Here is a 14,064-nt window from a genome sequence, read left to right as displayed (position 1 = left end):
AGCCTTCATTTACAAGAAATGAGGAATATTCATCATCATAGAGTAGACTTGACGGCTATTTAAGGTCTGCAGTTTTCCTGTAGGGAAGGGGTTGGGCGTGGGGGGAGAGGGGAAATGCTGTGATGGCAGTGGGGGAGCCATAACATTGAAATGCTAATGTTGTTTCATTAAATGAATTGTGGAGGCTGAGATAAAATCAGCATCCTCAAAGTATAATTTCTTTAAATACCTTGTGCTCAAGATTCCCCTCCAGGCAAGTTTTCATCTTTCTTCATTTTAAAAAAATAGCATTAAATTTTATTAAAGAGTCCCAATTAAGCTGGTAACTTGCTTCAAAGAACATGCAGGCTTAGGGGAATATGTTAAACATTAACACTGATGGGAGATTTGCCCATAAACCCATTTTTTATTTTTTATTTTTTAAAAACAGCATCTCCCCAATTGGTGCAATTTGGATCACTTCAGGCATTGTTCCAAACCTGATTGATGCTTATTTTGGGAAATGACACATAAATCCTCAGTTTTAAGGTCAAACATCATGGAAAGTTGACAGGTTTGGTTGAAAACTTTCCTGCCTGCCTTTGAAAAAAACAATCAAGAGCAGCTGTATTTGCTAGCCAGCCTGTTTCTTTTGGATACTTAAATTTTAGGTTGAATTCAAGCCCAGATGTGAAACTAATGGCATGGATGTAGTACAGGAGACTATATACATTGCAAACAGCTGTAGCTGAATGCATTTTCACATTGATCAATCAATTCATTGACAAGGTCTACATGATATTGAAGCATGATATTGAAATAAAGTATATACAAAAAGGTCAGATTTCCCAGTGCTCATCACAACGCTGGCATGAATGGCAGGAGGTGTACTTAATACTTCATATACGTAGGTATTGTTGCATGCCACCCAAATTTCCGAGCAGTGTGAGATTCCAGGGGTTCCAGGTCTTTACCCAGGGTTTATGCTTCCTTTTGGAAACGAGGCACAGTGGAGTTTGTGGTGGCTTTATGATATATGGTTCATTTGCACATATATACAACCTGAATATTACAATAATAAAGGACAAAAGTGGTAAGAACCTTAACAGAAGCAGAAGACATCAAGAAGAGGAGGCAAGAATACACAGAGGAATTATACCAGAAAGATATGGATGTCTCGTACACCCCAGGTAGTGTGGTTGCTGACCTTGAGCCAGACATCCTGGAGAGTGAAGTCAAATGGGCCTTAGAAAGCACTGCTAATAACAAGGCCAGTGGAAGTGATGGTATTCCCGCTGAACTATTTAAAATTTTAAAAGATGATGCTGTTAAGGTGCTACACCCGATATGCCAGCAAGTTTGGAAAACTCAGCAGTGGCCAGAGGTTGGAGAAGATCAGTCTACATCCCAATCCCAAATAAGGGCAGTGCCAAAGAATGCTCCAACTACCGCACAATTGCACTCATTTCACATGCTAACAAGGTTATGCTTAAAATTCTACAAGGAAGGCTTAAGCAGTATGTGGACCGAGAACTCCCAGAAGTGCAAGCTGGATTTCGAAGTGGCAGAGGAACCAGAGACCAAATTGCAAACATGCGCTGGATTATGGAGAAAGCTAGAGAGTTCCAGAAAAACATCTACTTCTGCTTCATTGACTATGCAAAAGCTTCTGATTGTGTCGACCACAGCAAACTATGCCAAGTTCTTAAAGAAATGGGAGTGCCTGATCCTCATCTGTCTCCTGAGAAATCTCTATGTGGGACAAGAAGCTGCAGTTAGAACTTGATATGGAACAACTGATTGGTTCAAAATTGGGAAAGGAGTACAACAATGCTGTATATTGTCTCCCTGCTTATTTAACTTATATGCAGAATTCATCATGTGAAAGGCTGGACTGGACGAATCCCAAGCCGGAATTAAGATTGCTAGAAGAAATATCAACAACCTCAGATATGCAGATGACACAACTTTGATGACAGAAAGTGAGGAGGAATTAAAGAACCTTTTAATGAGGGTGAAAGAGGAGAGTGCAAAATATGGTCTGAAGCTCAGCATCAAAAAAATGAAGATCATGGCCACTGGCCCCATCACCTCCTGGCAAATAGAAGGGGAAGAAATGGAGGCAGTGAGAGATTTTACTTTCTTGGGTCCCATCACTGCAGATGGTGACACGAAATTAAAGGACACCTGCTTCTTGGGAGAAAGGCAATGACAAACCTAGACAGCATCTTAAAAAGCAGAGACATCACCTTGCCAACAAAGGTCCGTATTGTTAAAGCTATGGTTTTCCCAGTAGTAATGTATGGAAGTGAGAGCTGGACCATAAAGAAGGCTGATTGCCAAAGAATTGATGCTTTTGAATTATGATGTTGGAGGAGACTCTTGAGAGTCCCATGGACTGCAAGAAGATCAAACCTATCCATTCTGAAGGAAATCAGCCCTGAGTGCTCACTGGAAGGACAGATCCTGAAGCTGAGGCTCCAATACTTTGGCCACCTCATGAGAAGAGAAGACGCCCTGGAAAAGACCCTGATGTTGGGAAAGATCGAGGGCACAAGGAGAAGAGGATGACAGAGGACGAGATGATTGGATGGTGTTCTCGAAGCTATGAACATGAGTTTGACCAAACTGTGGGAGGCAGTGGAAGACAGGAGTGCCTGGCGTGCTCTAGTCCATGGAGTCACGAAGAGTCGGACATGACTAAACGACTAAACAACAACAACCTGAACCTATGGCCGGGGGGGGGGGGGTGTTTCCATAGCATTAATAGTCCAAGATGGTCTTGTTTCTCCCATAGCCGCAGCCTTGGATTTAAACAGAAATCAAACATTGCTTTCAAATGTTGCTAAGACTCTCTCTCTCGCTTGCTGCTTTTCTCTCTAGCTCACATCACTGCAACTCAACTCTAACTTCTGGCTTCATCCTTCTAACCAACCACGAGCTGGAGAGTGTGCTATCACACACAGAGCTCCTTTCCTTTGTTTCCCTTAATAAACTATCACCCAGGCTATCACCCCAACACAGGAATGTAGCCTGGCTTATGTTTTAACTCTTGTTGTATCCAGGGCTTAGAAGGGTCTCTCACACACAGCCTGCGTCCTCCCCTGCAAACTCATAACACTATGAAACGTATAAGTTTGAAAAAAATAGGTCCCAGTTCTGGGAGCTCCATTAGTAGTAGAGAGAAGGGAAGTCACCAGAAGTCCTACTTTGATGGATGGTTTATAGCCAGTACATCAGCAGATAGAAAAATAGAAACATAGAATTGTAGCGTTGGAAGAGGCCCTGAGGGTCCTCTAGTCCAACCCTCTGCAATGCAGAAATTTCAGATAAAGAGCAACCCTAAACCCTGCAGGTAGCTGTATTTCTGCCACTCTGGGTCAAATTCCAGACTACCCTAGGATTGACTGTATAGCTTCTCTATCCGATCAGAAAACACTGTGTAGTTGAAATTTGTGCACTTTGGTAGCTGCAGATTCCAGCCGCTTCGGCAACTGGACCAGAAGTAACATGTAGTCCTTTACAGAGTTGTCCCACCATCCTAAACGAAGGGTTTTTTAAATTGGCATGGTGGAAATGGTAGCTTTTTAGGACTACCCTAAAGAGTGTATCAACCTTGATGGCAGAAAGTTAGGAAGAATTAAAGAAACTTTTAATGAGGGTGAAAGAGGAGAGAGCAAAATATGGTCTGAAGCTCAACATCAAAAAAACAAAGATCATGGCCACTGGTCCCATCACCTCCTGGCAAATAGAAGGGGAAGAAATGGAGGCAGTGAGAGATTTTACTTTCTTGGGCTCCATGATCACTGCAGATGGTGACAGCAGCCACGAAATTAAAAGACGCCTGCTTCTTGGGAGAAGGGCAATGACAGGCCTAGACAGCATCTTGAGAAGTAGAGACGTCACCTTGCCAACAAAGGTCCGTATAGTTAAAGCCATGGTTTTCCCAGTAGTGATGTATGGAAGTGAGAGCTGGACCATAAAGAAGGCTGATCACCGAAGAATTGATGCTTTTGAATTATGGTGCTGGAGAAGACTCTTGAGAGTCCCATGAACTGCAAGAAGATCGAACGCATCCATTCTTAAGGAAATGAGCCCTGAGTGCTCACTGGAAGGACAGATCGTGAAGCTGAGGCTCCAGTACTTTGGCCACCTCATGAGAAGAGAAGACTCCCTGGAGAAGACACTGATGCTGGGAAAGATGGAGGGCACAAGGAGAAGGGGGCGACAGAGGACGAGATGGTTGGATAGTGTTTTCGAGGTTACCAGCATGAGTTTGACCAAACTGCGGGAAGTAGTGGAGGACAGAGGTGCCTGGCGTGCTCTGGTCCACGGGGTCACGAAGAGTCGGACACGACTAAACGACTAAACAACAACAACAACAAAGAGTGTATAACATGACATGCCTTCCCCCATCCCAACTACTGTATTTGATAAAGGACTTATGGGATTTGGTGAGTCCATAGACTATTACTGCCCAGTCAGGATATTGTATGCAAACAGGTAAATTTCTGAAAGAAAGCAGAGCTTCACATAATGCAACAGGGAGGCATATGCCAGAATGTACCTCTGCCTTTGGACAGAGAGGGAGATCCATTCCGCTCTGGGTCCCCTGGGATGCTCTCTCCGGGACCATAAAATTATGCATTAATTATCCACTATGTGGAGAAATGTTGGCCTTGTCTGCCCTTGAATCTAATGCAAATCAATGATCTCTTGGAGATAAATTATTCCGTACAGTAGCAAGGAGTGAACAAGGGGTAACAGAACTGTATTTAGCAACACGAATCACATGTCAGGTATTAATTTACATCATGGGGTCAAATACTCTGATGATTTCCTGAAATAGGTGTTTTTTATTTCTGTTTTTTTAATCCTTGTATGTAATAATGGCTAATACTTTGGAGGGTGTTATATGAGTTTGTCACCAATGCTACCAGAAATGCAATTATGGATTCTACTTCATGCTCATGCTGACAAGGGATTTATAAATGAATCGCACATCATATTATATATAATTCTACATTTGTTGTTTGCAGGCAACATGTTCCAGTAAAGTAAACCGTATGTGCTGTGTGTAGTTTAATAATAAATATAGGCTCTGCTAGCAAGGGAAAGGGGATCAGAGTAAATCCGAGCTGACATTTCTGTCAGATGGGACTTCTGCCTCTTTCCAATATGCTTTTTGCAGCTAGCAATACACCCAAGGTGTAGAAGGAATTCAGCTATGCAGGCTCAATAGTAAATACCACAGCGAGAAGCTATAACAAGGCATACTTCAGATGGGCACATCCAAAAGAATGGCCTTTCAGTTTTTTAAACTTTAAAAACTGGTTGAGAAGATCAAATTTAATGTTTTGTTACATTTCCTTCAGCTTATTATTGTCAGCCCTGTTGCAGAGCCTGGTCCAAGGAGTCCTCACAACCCCACATGGTCACTTGTTCTGAGAGTGTCCCCCTGGTAGGGATCTTACTCAAAGAGTTCCATTGTCCTCTTCCATCCCAGGACCCCACCCTGTCTTGTCTGCCTTCCCTTACACAGTTATTCACCTGACTCCCCTTGTACCTATCCTGCCTACTTTTTTAGCTCTCTTTTTAGCATGCCACTGATGGTGACAACCCTGGTCCCTTCTGTCCTGTCACTCATCCTCCTCCCCTTCCTTGTGTTTGCTGAGACAACCCATATTCCTTTTGTACGTCACCTCTTTTCTTTGTTTGCAACTTTCCTCCATCGCTCCAGTCTCCACTCCTCCTCCTCCTCCCTGCCTGGACTCAGCAAGCGAGTTCTCAGACACTGGCCTTTTATCTCCTGAAGGGCGCTCAGCATCCTTATCTACTACAGGCTCCCACTCCTCAGCTGTGTGTTGGCTCAGCATTGGTTGGAATCTGTTCACAACTGTATCTTGATCAGCAGCGAAAAAGTGATTTCCAATACAGTGGTACCTCAGGTTACATACGCTTCAGGTTACATACGCTTCCGCTAACCCAGAAATATTACCTCAGGTTAAGTACTTTGCTTCAGGATGAGAACAGAAATCGCACGATGGCGGTGCAGCAGCAGCAGCAGCAGCAGGAGGAGGCCCCATTAGCTAAAGTGGTGCTTCAGGTTAAAAACAGTTTCAGGTTAAGTACGGACCTCCAGAACGAATTAAGTACTTAACCTGAGGTACCACTGTACTCATATTATCAGAATCTTATGATGTGTCACTTTTTTCAGCTACAGCTTGTCCTGTGGCACTCTGTACTAGGACTGTGCACAGTCCCGCCCGCCCCCCATCTGATTCAGGGCCCAATCTGACCCTTTGGAGTTGCCAACATTGAACCTGGGGCCAAGCCAACCTGGTTCTGGGCCCTCAATCAATCTGGGGTTTTTTTCACAGTCATGTGATCAGGGGTGGGCAGAGGTGACCTGCTTCTCCTTCTACCCTCCCTCTCCTGACCATAATCAGGGTTTCAAACCCTAATATGAATTGTACTATGGACAGAAAGGATATATAGGTATTCAGAATAAACTCTCCAATGAGCTCAGATTCTAATTGATGTAAATAATTTTGATTTATATATTCCATTCAAATTCCATTCTTTGTTTTTTTTAATTGAGATATATGGATAAGGACTAGGAAGAGGAAAGCAACATGCAGGCAGGAGCAGAGGAGACTAGTAGGACTAATGATCCCTGGAAAGAGAAAGTATGTGTTCAGAATCCATCTGTTCAAGGCTTGCTGTGGTTAATTTTTGGCTTCTATTTCCAATAATCATGAAGTAGATCTAACACTCAGAATTCCAGCCCCTGTGATAGACTCCAAATTACATAGCTCTTTGGGGCATGTGTAAAGCTGTTGAATACACACAGCACCAGATGTATTGTTGGCAAAATAAAAACTTTCCTAAATATGGTACAAAATATGGTTTCCATATCCAATGCTGAGTAGGAATTGCTTTACATGATATATGTCTTGCACAGCTCCTGTGATTTAGCATAAAACAAGTTGGCTTAGTGTGTTTCTTCATATTTTCCTAATGGAGATGCTTAAAACATAAAAGGACCTACTAGTGGACAAGCAGAGTCTGATCTAGTCCAAGACATTCACTCGTTTGCTGTCTTAACAGTAAATATTTATTAATGCTTCGTGAATGAAGGTTAGCTGTTCATAACAGTGCGAGGAATCTGTGGCCCTCCAGATGTTGCTGGACTACAGCTCCTATCATCCTTGACCATTGGCCATGTTGGGTGAGGCCGATGGGAATGAGAGTAGTATGACATCTGAAGGGCTACAGCTATGCTTTTATTCTGCAGGACATTTCTGTTCTTCACCAAACAACGAAAAGAAGCAGTTGAGATGAACAAGCTCTGTACTTTCCAACAGTAGTGAATCTTGGGCTAATCATTCCCAAGGGAACAAAAAAGTAAGAATTAAGCACAATGAATATGTTAGACTAGGCTCATGTACCGTGATGCCATCTGTGCCCAGAGTTTTTCTGTACAGTATAGTATTGTTACAAAAATTGGATGCCACCTCTAATCTCTGTTGAACTGTGGCAAGATTCCATGTGCTCACCCTGGCCAGGGTCATGTTTCCATTGAGAATCAAGACTCAGCAAAGGCTGCCGTAGCTTTAAGAAATGTGATTCACTCACATATTTACACCTGAATTTACTCCAGATCTTACAGCCTAGTCATCTCAAGATGGGCTTGTTCCTCACAGCAGTGCAGAACTGGAGTCCAAGTCATCTCTCCCAGCCTCCTTTCAGCCAGCCTACCAAGATCATTCTGGCCTTTGTTCCCCTTCTTCTTCCCAACACACCTCTGCTCCGACTCCTCTCCATCCACCTGCTATCCCAAGTCTCTTTTTAAAGAGGAATATTTTCCCTCTGATCACAGGCTAACTTTGGCAACCCCAGTCTGTCCAGGCCCAAGGATTTCTCTTTGATGTGGGTCATCAACACTTTTTGTCATGTTAATGCATCTATCCCAGGTGAGGCCCTGGTTTGGAAAGGAAGCTTTGTTGTTGTTGTTTAGTCGTTTAGTCGTGTCCACCTCTTTGTGATGCCATGGACCAGAGCATGCCAGGCACTCCTGTCTTCCACTGCCTCCCACAGTTTGGTCAGACTCATGTTTGTAGCTTTGAGAACACTGTCCAACCATCTCGTCCTCTGTCGTCCCCTTCTCCTTGTGCCCTCCATCTTTCCCAACATCAGGGTCTTTTCCAGGGAGTCTTCTTTTCTCATGAGGTGGCCAAATTATTGTAGCCTCAGCTTCAGGATCTGTCCTTCCAGTGAGCACTCAGGGCTGATTTCCTTAAGAATGGAGAGGTTTGCTCTTCTTGCAGTCCATGGGACTCTCAAGAGTCTCCTCCAGCACCAGAATTCAAAAGCATCAATTCTTCGGCGATCGGAAAGGAAGCTTAGCTTGTATTTTTCCCTTGGCATGGCATATTCACTTCAATGCTCTAAATATTAGCTAGATTCTGACATTCACTCATTTCTTGGGTTTAGGGGGCGGGTTTCCTCCCCCCAAAATTTATAACTGTATTCTGTAATGGTTTCGCTTTTTATTATTGAATGGGGCTCTTAAATTTTTGTGTTGGAATATGCAACATTTTCATTCGTGTGTGTGTGTGTGTGTGTGTGTGTGTGTGTGAGAGAGAGAGAGAGAGAGAGAGAGAGAGAGAGAGAGAGAAAACTGACAGCTTTCAGAAATATCCCCCCCCACACACATTTTTGACATACTAGTTTGACATGTTTTTCTCTTCTAAAACAGCCCTTTTAGGGGGGGGGAGTAAAATGTTCTCTGGCATCCCTCAAGCAGAACCAAGCCATAGACTCAATAGCTTATAATGCCATTGTTCTTTTTCTGTACAGTTTTGCAGTCAACATGGCCTTCCAGTTCATTTGATTCTGACTTTAAATTCTGTAATTAGGAAGCTATTGTTCTTGACCATTGCTTAAAACAGAACAAAAGCATATATTTCAAGGGAAATATCACTGGTCACACAGTGACTGTCATTTTCTTGCATTCCTGGCACACTCTCTAAGCCCATCTCAAGTGCCAAATTATATTGGGAGAAATAAAATTCTGCAACTACTTGTGACTTTGAAAACTAGTGAATTCCATTTTCAACTACCAGCAATGAATGTCAAGTAACAGTTTTGTTTTTCTGCAGGGGAAAGATGATGGAGGAGACTGTAAATTGTACAAATCCTAATGCAGGCAGGACAACAAAATGCTAAAAAACCCCATTGTTTGGCCTTTTTCATCCTGTTTTGCTTTCACCTCACTAGCAACTTAGTCTTAGAAGACCACCATGCATCTGAAAAAAAGAGTTCTGGTCTTTAAAGCTTGTGACATTGTTGTCGTTCATTACTCATTCTTCAGATTAACCTGGTGTCTCATCTGGAATTTGTTGCTAAAAGGCTTTGTTCTCACAGATGCAGTAGATCTGTGTCTTGGGGTTGTACAACTTCAGACTGCAGGTTTGCATGATAGAATGCTCATACAAAAGTATTGGACATTAGAAATGCTATGTGAATTGAAACTAATTAGATGTATATATTTGCCAGAAAGGCACTTGGAAAATCATTGGCAAATAAAGACGGTTGCTTGTCTTTCTGAAATAATGCTCAATATAAACAGAGAGAAGAGAGATGATAATCAGGGAAAGAAAGTCACCCTGCACATTAAAAACTTAGCTTTAGCGCTGAAAGGAACATCTGATTCTTGATGACCTCTGCCCGTAAAATAAATAAATCTATCTATCTATCTATCTATCTATCTATCTATCTATCTATCTTTATTTATGAATGACCTGGTTCAGAAATAAAGGTAAAGGTACCCCTGACCATTAGGTCCAGTTGCAGATGACTCTGGGGTTGCATGCTCATCTTGCTCTATAGTCCAAGGGAGCCAGCGTTTGTCTGCAGACAGCTTCCGGTTCATGTGGCCAGCATGACTAAGCCGCTTCTAGCGAACCAGAGCAGCACACGGAAACACTGCTGGAGTGGTACCTATTTATCTACTTGCACTTTGACGTGCTTTCAAACCGCTAGGTTGTCAGGAGCTGGGACCGCCCGTCACGGGGATTTGAACCGCCGAACTTCTGATCGACAAGCCCTAGGCTCTGTGGTTTAGACCACAGCGCCACCCGCGTCCCAGTTCAGAAATAGTCATAGGCAAAAATGTGTGACAGTTAACCAGAAGCATCACTTTTCATGATCAGGTAATCACTGCCTGCAGGGCCTCTGGAGAACAAATTAAGATATGCTCTGCTGTCTGCATGTCAATGCATAAGGGAAGGCACACAATACATTGCCAACTTCCCCATATTCTTACCTAGCCAGCTTACCTGAGCTCAGCAGCATCGCAGTGTTGCTTAATGTGATGCATTTGGAAGAAGAATCTCTGGATCTGCCTTTCCCAGTGCACAGTGGAAATCACCCAATTCTGTAGGCACAGAAATGCTACTCTACTGTGTGCTTAAAACAGTTAAGACTAACCAAGAGTCAACATCTATGTGAGGAATATACAAGGATTTGTGAAACAGATAAGCTAAAATGCTTAAAACGTATTAGAAAATTTTAATGTATAAAATCTATCAGTTTAGAAATAAGTATATAGTTTATTATGGAACTTCAGCTCATAGCATGTCTGCAACAGCTCACTCAAATGCCATTAACATTTCTGCTTTAACTTAATTTTCTGACAAAATAATAATACATAAACCACCTTTAATGTTATTCACTGTCCACTGCTGATGATGATTTCCTAGAACACACTTTGCCGTTTGTTTAAAACTCTGGAGGCTCTTTGTTTCTATCTCCTTTGCGTACTTCAGATGTGTTCACCTAGATAACGAAGCTGAAATTGCTTTAGCAATACCACAGAATTCCTTTGAGAGTCTAGGGAGGTTATCATAGAGTACAGATTGCCATCGTGGACAATAAATGCCTATAGATAAGGGCTGAGCAGCCCATAAAAGGGAAGCAATTTAACAAGTATAGCCACAAGCCGATCATCAATATGAATTAGAGTTTATCTATAGGAGCCATTTGCAGGGACCTGTTTCTCAGATATATGGTACAAGTGTAAAGAATGAGAAATTAGAAGGAACAGAAACTCAAAGCATTGCTTAAATTATTATTATTTTATCTTTTGTTCAATCTTAATGAAATGTAAATAATTTTTTTAAAAAATTCATACAGAGGATATAATGCACACAGACCTGTCCATTGCATAATTGCAGGCTGTCCTTACTCACTGAAAGTCACTGTGCCAACTATAGGGTGCCCTGCGTGTCTGGGCACCCACAAAAAAAATGTTGTACATGCTCAGCACCCACACGGTGCGGCCTCCAACATCACTTCTGGGGACTTGCAAAGTACCAGAAGTCACGTTAGAGGTCCTAAGGCCTCCGGACATGGCTTCCGGGTTTTTGTGAAGCACCGGAAGTCGTGTTTCGAGGCCTCAGAGGTGGCATTTGACATAACATGATGTCATGATGTCACGTGACACTGGGCACCCATAATCTGGGGCCCAAGTTGGTGCCCCTGTTCTGCACTGTTCTGAACCAGCTGCGCAAAATATGGGGCACTCCTGTGAAAAGAATCTAGGCGTATTAGTAGACCACAAGCCACAAGCTAGGCGTATTAGTAGACCACAAGCCATGAGCCAGCAGGATGATGCAGCAGCAAAAAAGGCTAATGCTATTCTAGGCTGCATCAACAAAAGTCTAGTGTCTCGATCAAGGGAAGTACTTTGGTCAGACCATACTTGCAGTATTGTATCCAGTTTGGGAACCACAGTTTAAGAAGGCTATTGAAAAGCTGGAAAGTATGCAGAGGAGGGCAACCAAAATGATCAAGGGTCTGGAGAGCAAGCCTTATGAGGAATGGTTGAGGGTGTTTGGTATGTTTATCTAGAAAAGAGGACAATGAGAAGATATATGATAGCCATCTTCAAATATCTAAAGGGTTGTCACATGGAAGATGAAGCAAGCTTGTTTTCTTGTGCTGTAGAGGGTAGGACTCGCACCAATGGATTCAAGTTACAAGAAAGGAGATTCTGACTAAACATCAGGAAGAAATTTCTGACAGTAAGAGCTGATCAACAGTGGAATGGACTCCCTTGGAAGGTGGTGGACTCTCCTTCATGGGAGGTTTTTAAGCAGAGATTGGATGGCCATCTGTCTTGGAAGCTTTAGCTGAGATTCCTGCATTGTAGGGGGTTGGTTTAGATGACTCTTGTGGACCTTTCCAACTCTACAATTCTATGATGATAGAAATTCACACTAAAACATTGGTGAGTTGTTTGTTTGTTTTAATTGCAGATTACTGCAATATGTGGTGAATTGAATTTAAGATTGGAAAAATGAGAAACTGACAGATCCTTCCACCTCTACTTCTGACTAAACAAGGTGGGATTTAGGCTCAAAGTCCCATAATTCAGTCAATTTTATAGTTTACTCTGCCTTAGCAATGGCTTAGTTGGGAAAGCGGCTGCTAAACAAAATTTAATATAACTTCTTTATCTGAATGAAATTGCAGCAAAAGGTGATGTGATCCCACTGGAGCTAAATTTTATTTTGCAATAAAGACGTAGCCCACCCTTTCCTGTCATCATTCAAGGACAGCTGCTTTCTTCCTAGATTTTTCAGTGTGTTTGCCCAGACCTTCTATATCCTCTGGCTCTTTTCTTGCTGTGTCACTTTGGCTACAGCAGTACACAACATGGGGCATAAGGCAGCCCTATCTGCCCGTTCTGCATCTTTCTATTGTGCTCACACAAATATTATTTTCCAGGAAGGTAGAGACAGGGATATAGGAGGTATACAGATGGCTCCTATTGCCCATAACAGGCAGGTATCTTACATCCCAGGGTGATGCAATACTGTACAAGGGGAGAGGGAAAACAGGTCTGTTGTGCACTGGAAAATAGGAAGCTGCCTTGTTTTTGTTTGTTTGTTTGTTTGTTTGTTCAAAGGCCTTTCTGAACTGCTGCTCTCCTGACTTCTGTATGGCTAAGTTGCTGCAGCGTAGCAGTATGGAGCAGAGGAGGGACACAGCAGTGAGGTTGGTGCAGTGCAAACACGCTGGTGGAGCCAATCAGGTTTGCACCACATCAACCTCACTACAAAATAACATACAAAACATAGAACAGTACAATAAGCACAGTTAAAACATCGTTATAAAACAATTTAAAATCAGGAACAGGTAAAAACAGGAACTAAGAAACAACAGCCTCTAATCTTATGGGTCAGGAAAAACTAATAGTTGATGCTTTATGTAGAACAGAGAGGATGACATCCCACAGTGCAGAGGCAATGGCAAAAAATGCCTGTTTTTGAGTTTTTAGTGTGATGCCACAAGAATCCCCCCGCCCCAGTTGATCCAAGTGCACTTACAGGCCTTTACAGGGCAGGCTGTCTTACCAAGTCAGATCATGGGTCTAGCTATCTCAGTATTGTCACTATACTAACTAGCAACGGCTCTCTGTGGATTACCAAGCCAGGAAATGAATTTGGAGCCATTTGCATGCAAAACATAACTACTGCGCTACAGCCCTTCCCAACAGTTACCTCTGCACTTGCAGTGGCTGGACTGAGCCCTAGGCAAAGTTTATCTCAAGCAATCTTTAATTAATAACCTGATCCTTTCTTTTAATTCAAGAAATTATATTGTACAATCATGACATACCACACATAGTATTTTCCATTTCTTCCTATGCTTGCACACCCGACAGGAAAAGCACATCTTTCTCTAATAGAAGATAAAGGTGTGCATTCAGTTTCAGAGAGGCACCTAGATAAAAACTTTACCTGGCTTTTTAGGATTTAGGAGCCTAGGGCATATTTAAAAGAAAACTTGCATCTTTGAAAAGCACACCAACATTTAACAGAAAATGGCAAGGAATCAGCAGACCCAGTTTGTAACTTGCAGGCGCATTCCTAATATTTCACCATGTTGTATCATATACAAGTTTGTTACCTACATCCTCATCCCTTTTGTATAAGCTATTAAAATGCAATCTTCACCACACCTGCCTGGAATATTCCCTGGAGAATCACTGTTGACTCTGCTTTCTAATTTGGT

This window comes from Podarcis muralis, chromosome 2 (assembly GCF_964188315.1).
Source record: "Podarcis muralis chromosome 2, rPodMur119.hap1.1, whole genome shotgun sequence".
In the NCBI taxonomy this organism is placed as follows: Eukaryota; Metazoa; Chordata; class Lepidosauria; order Squamata; family Lacertidae; genus Podarcis; species Podarcis muralis.
Note: the sequence above shows the minus strand (reverse complement) of the source record.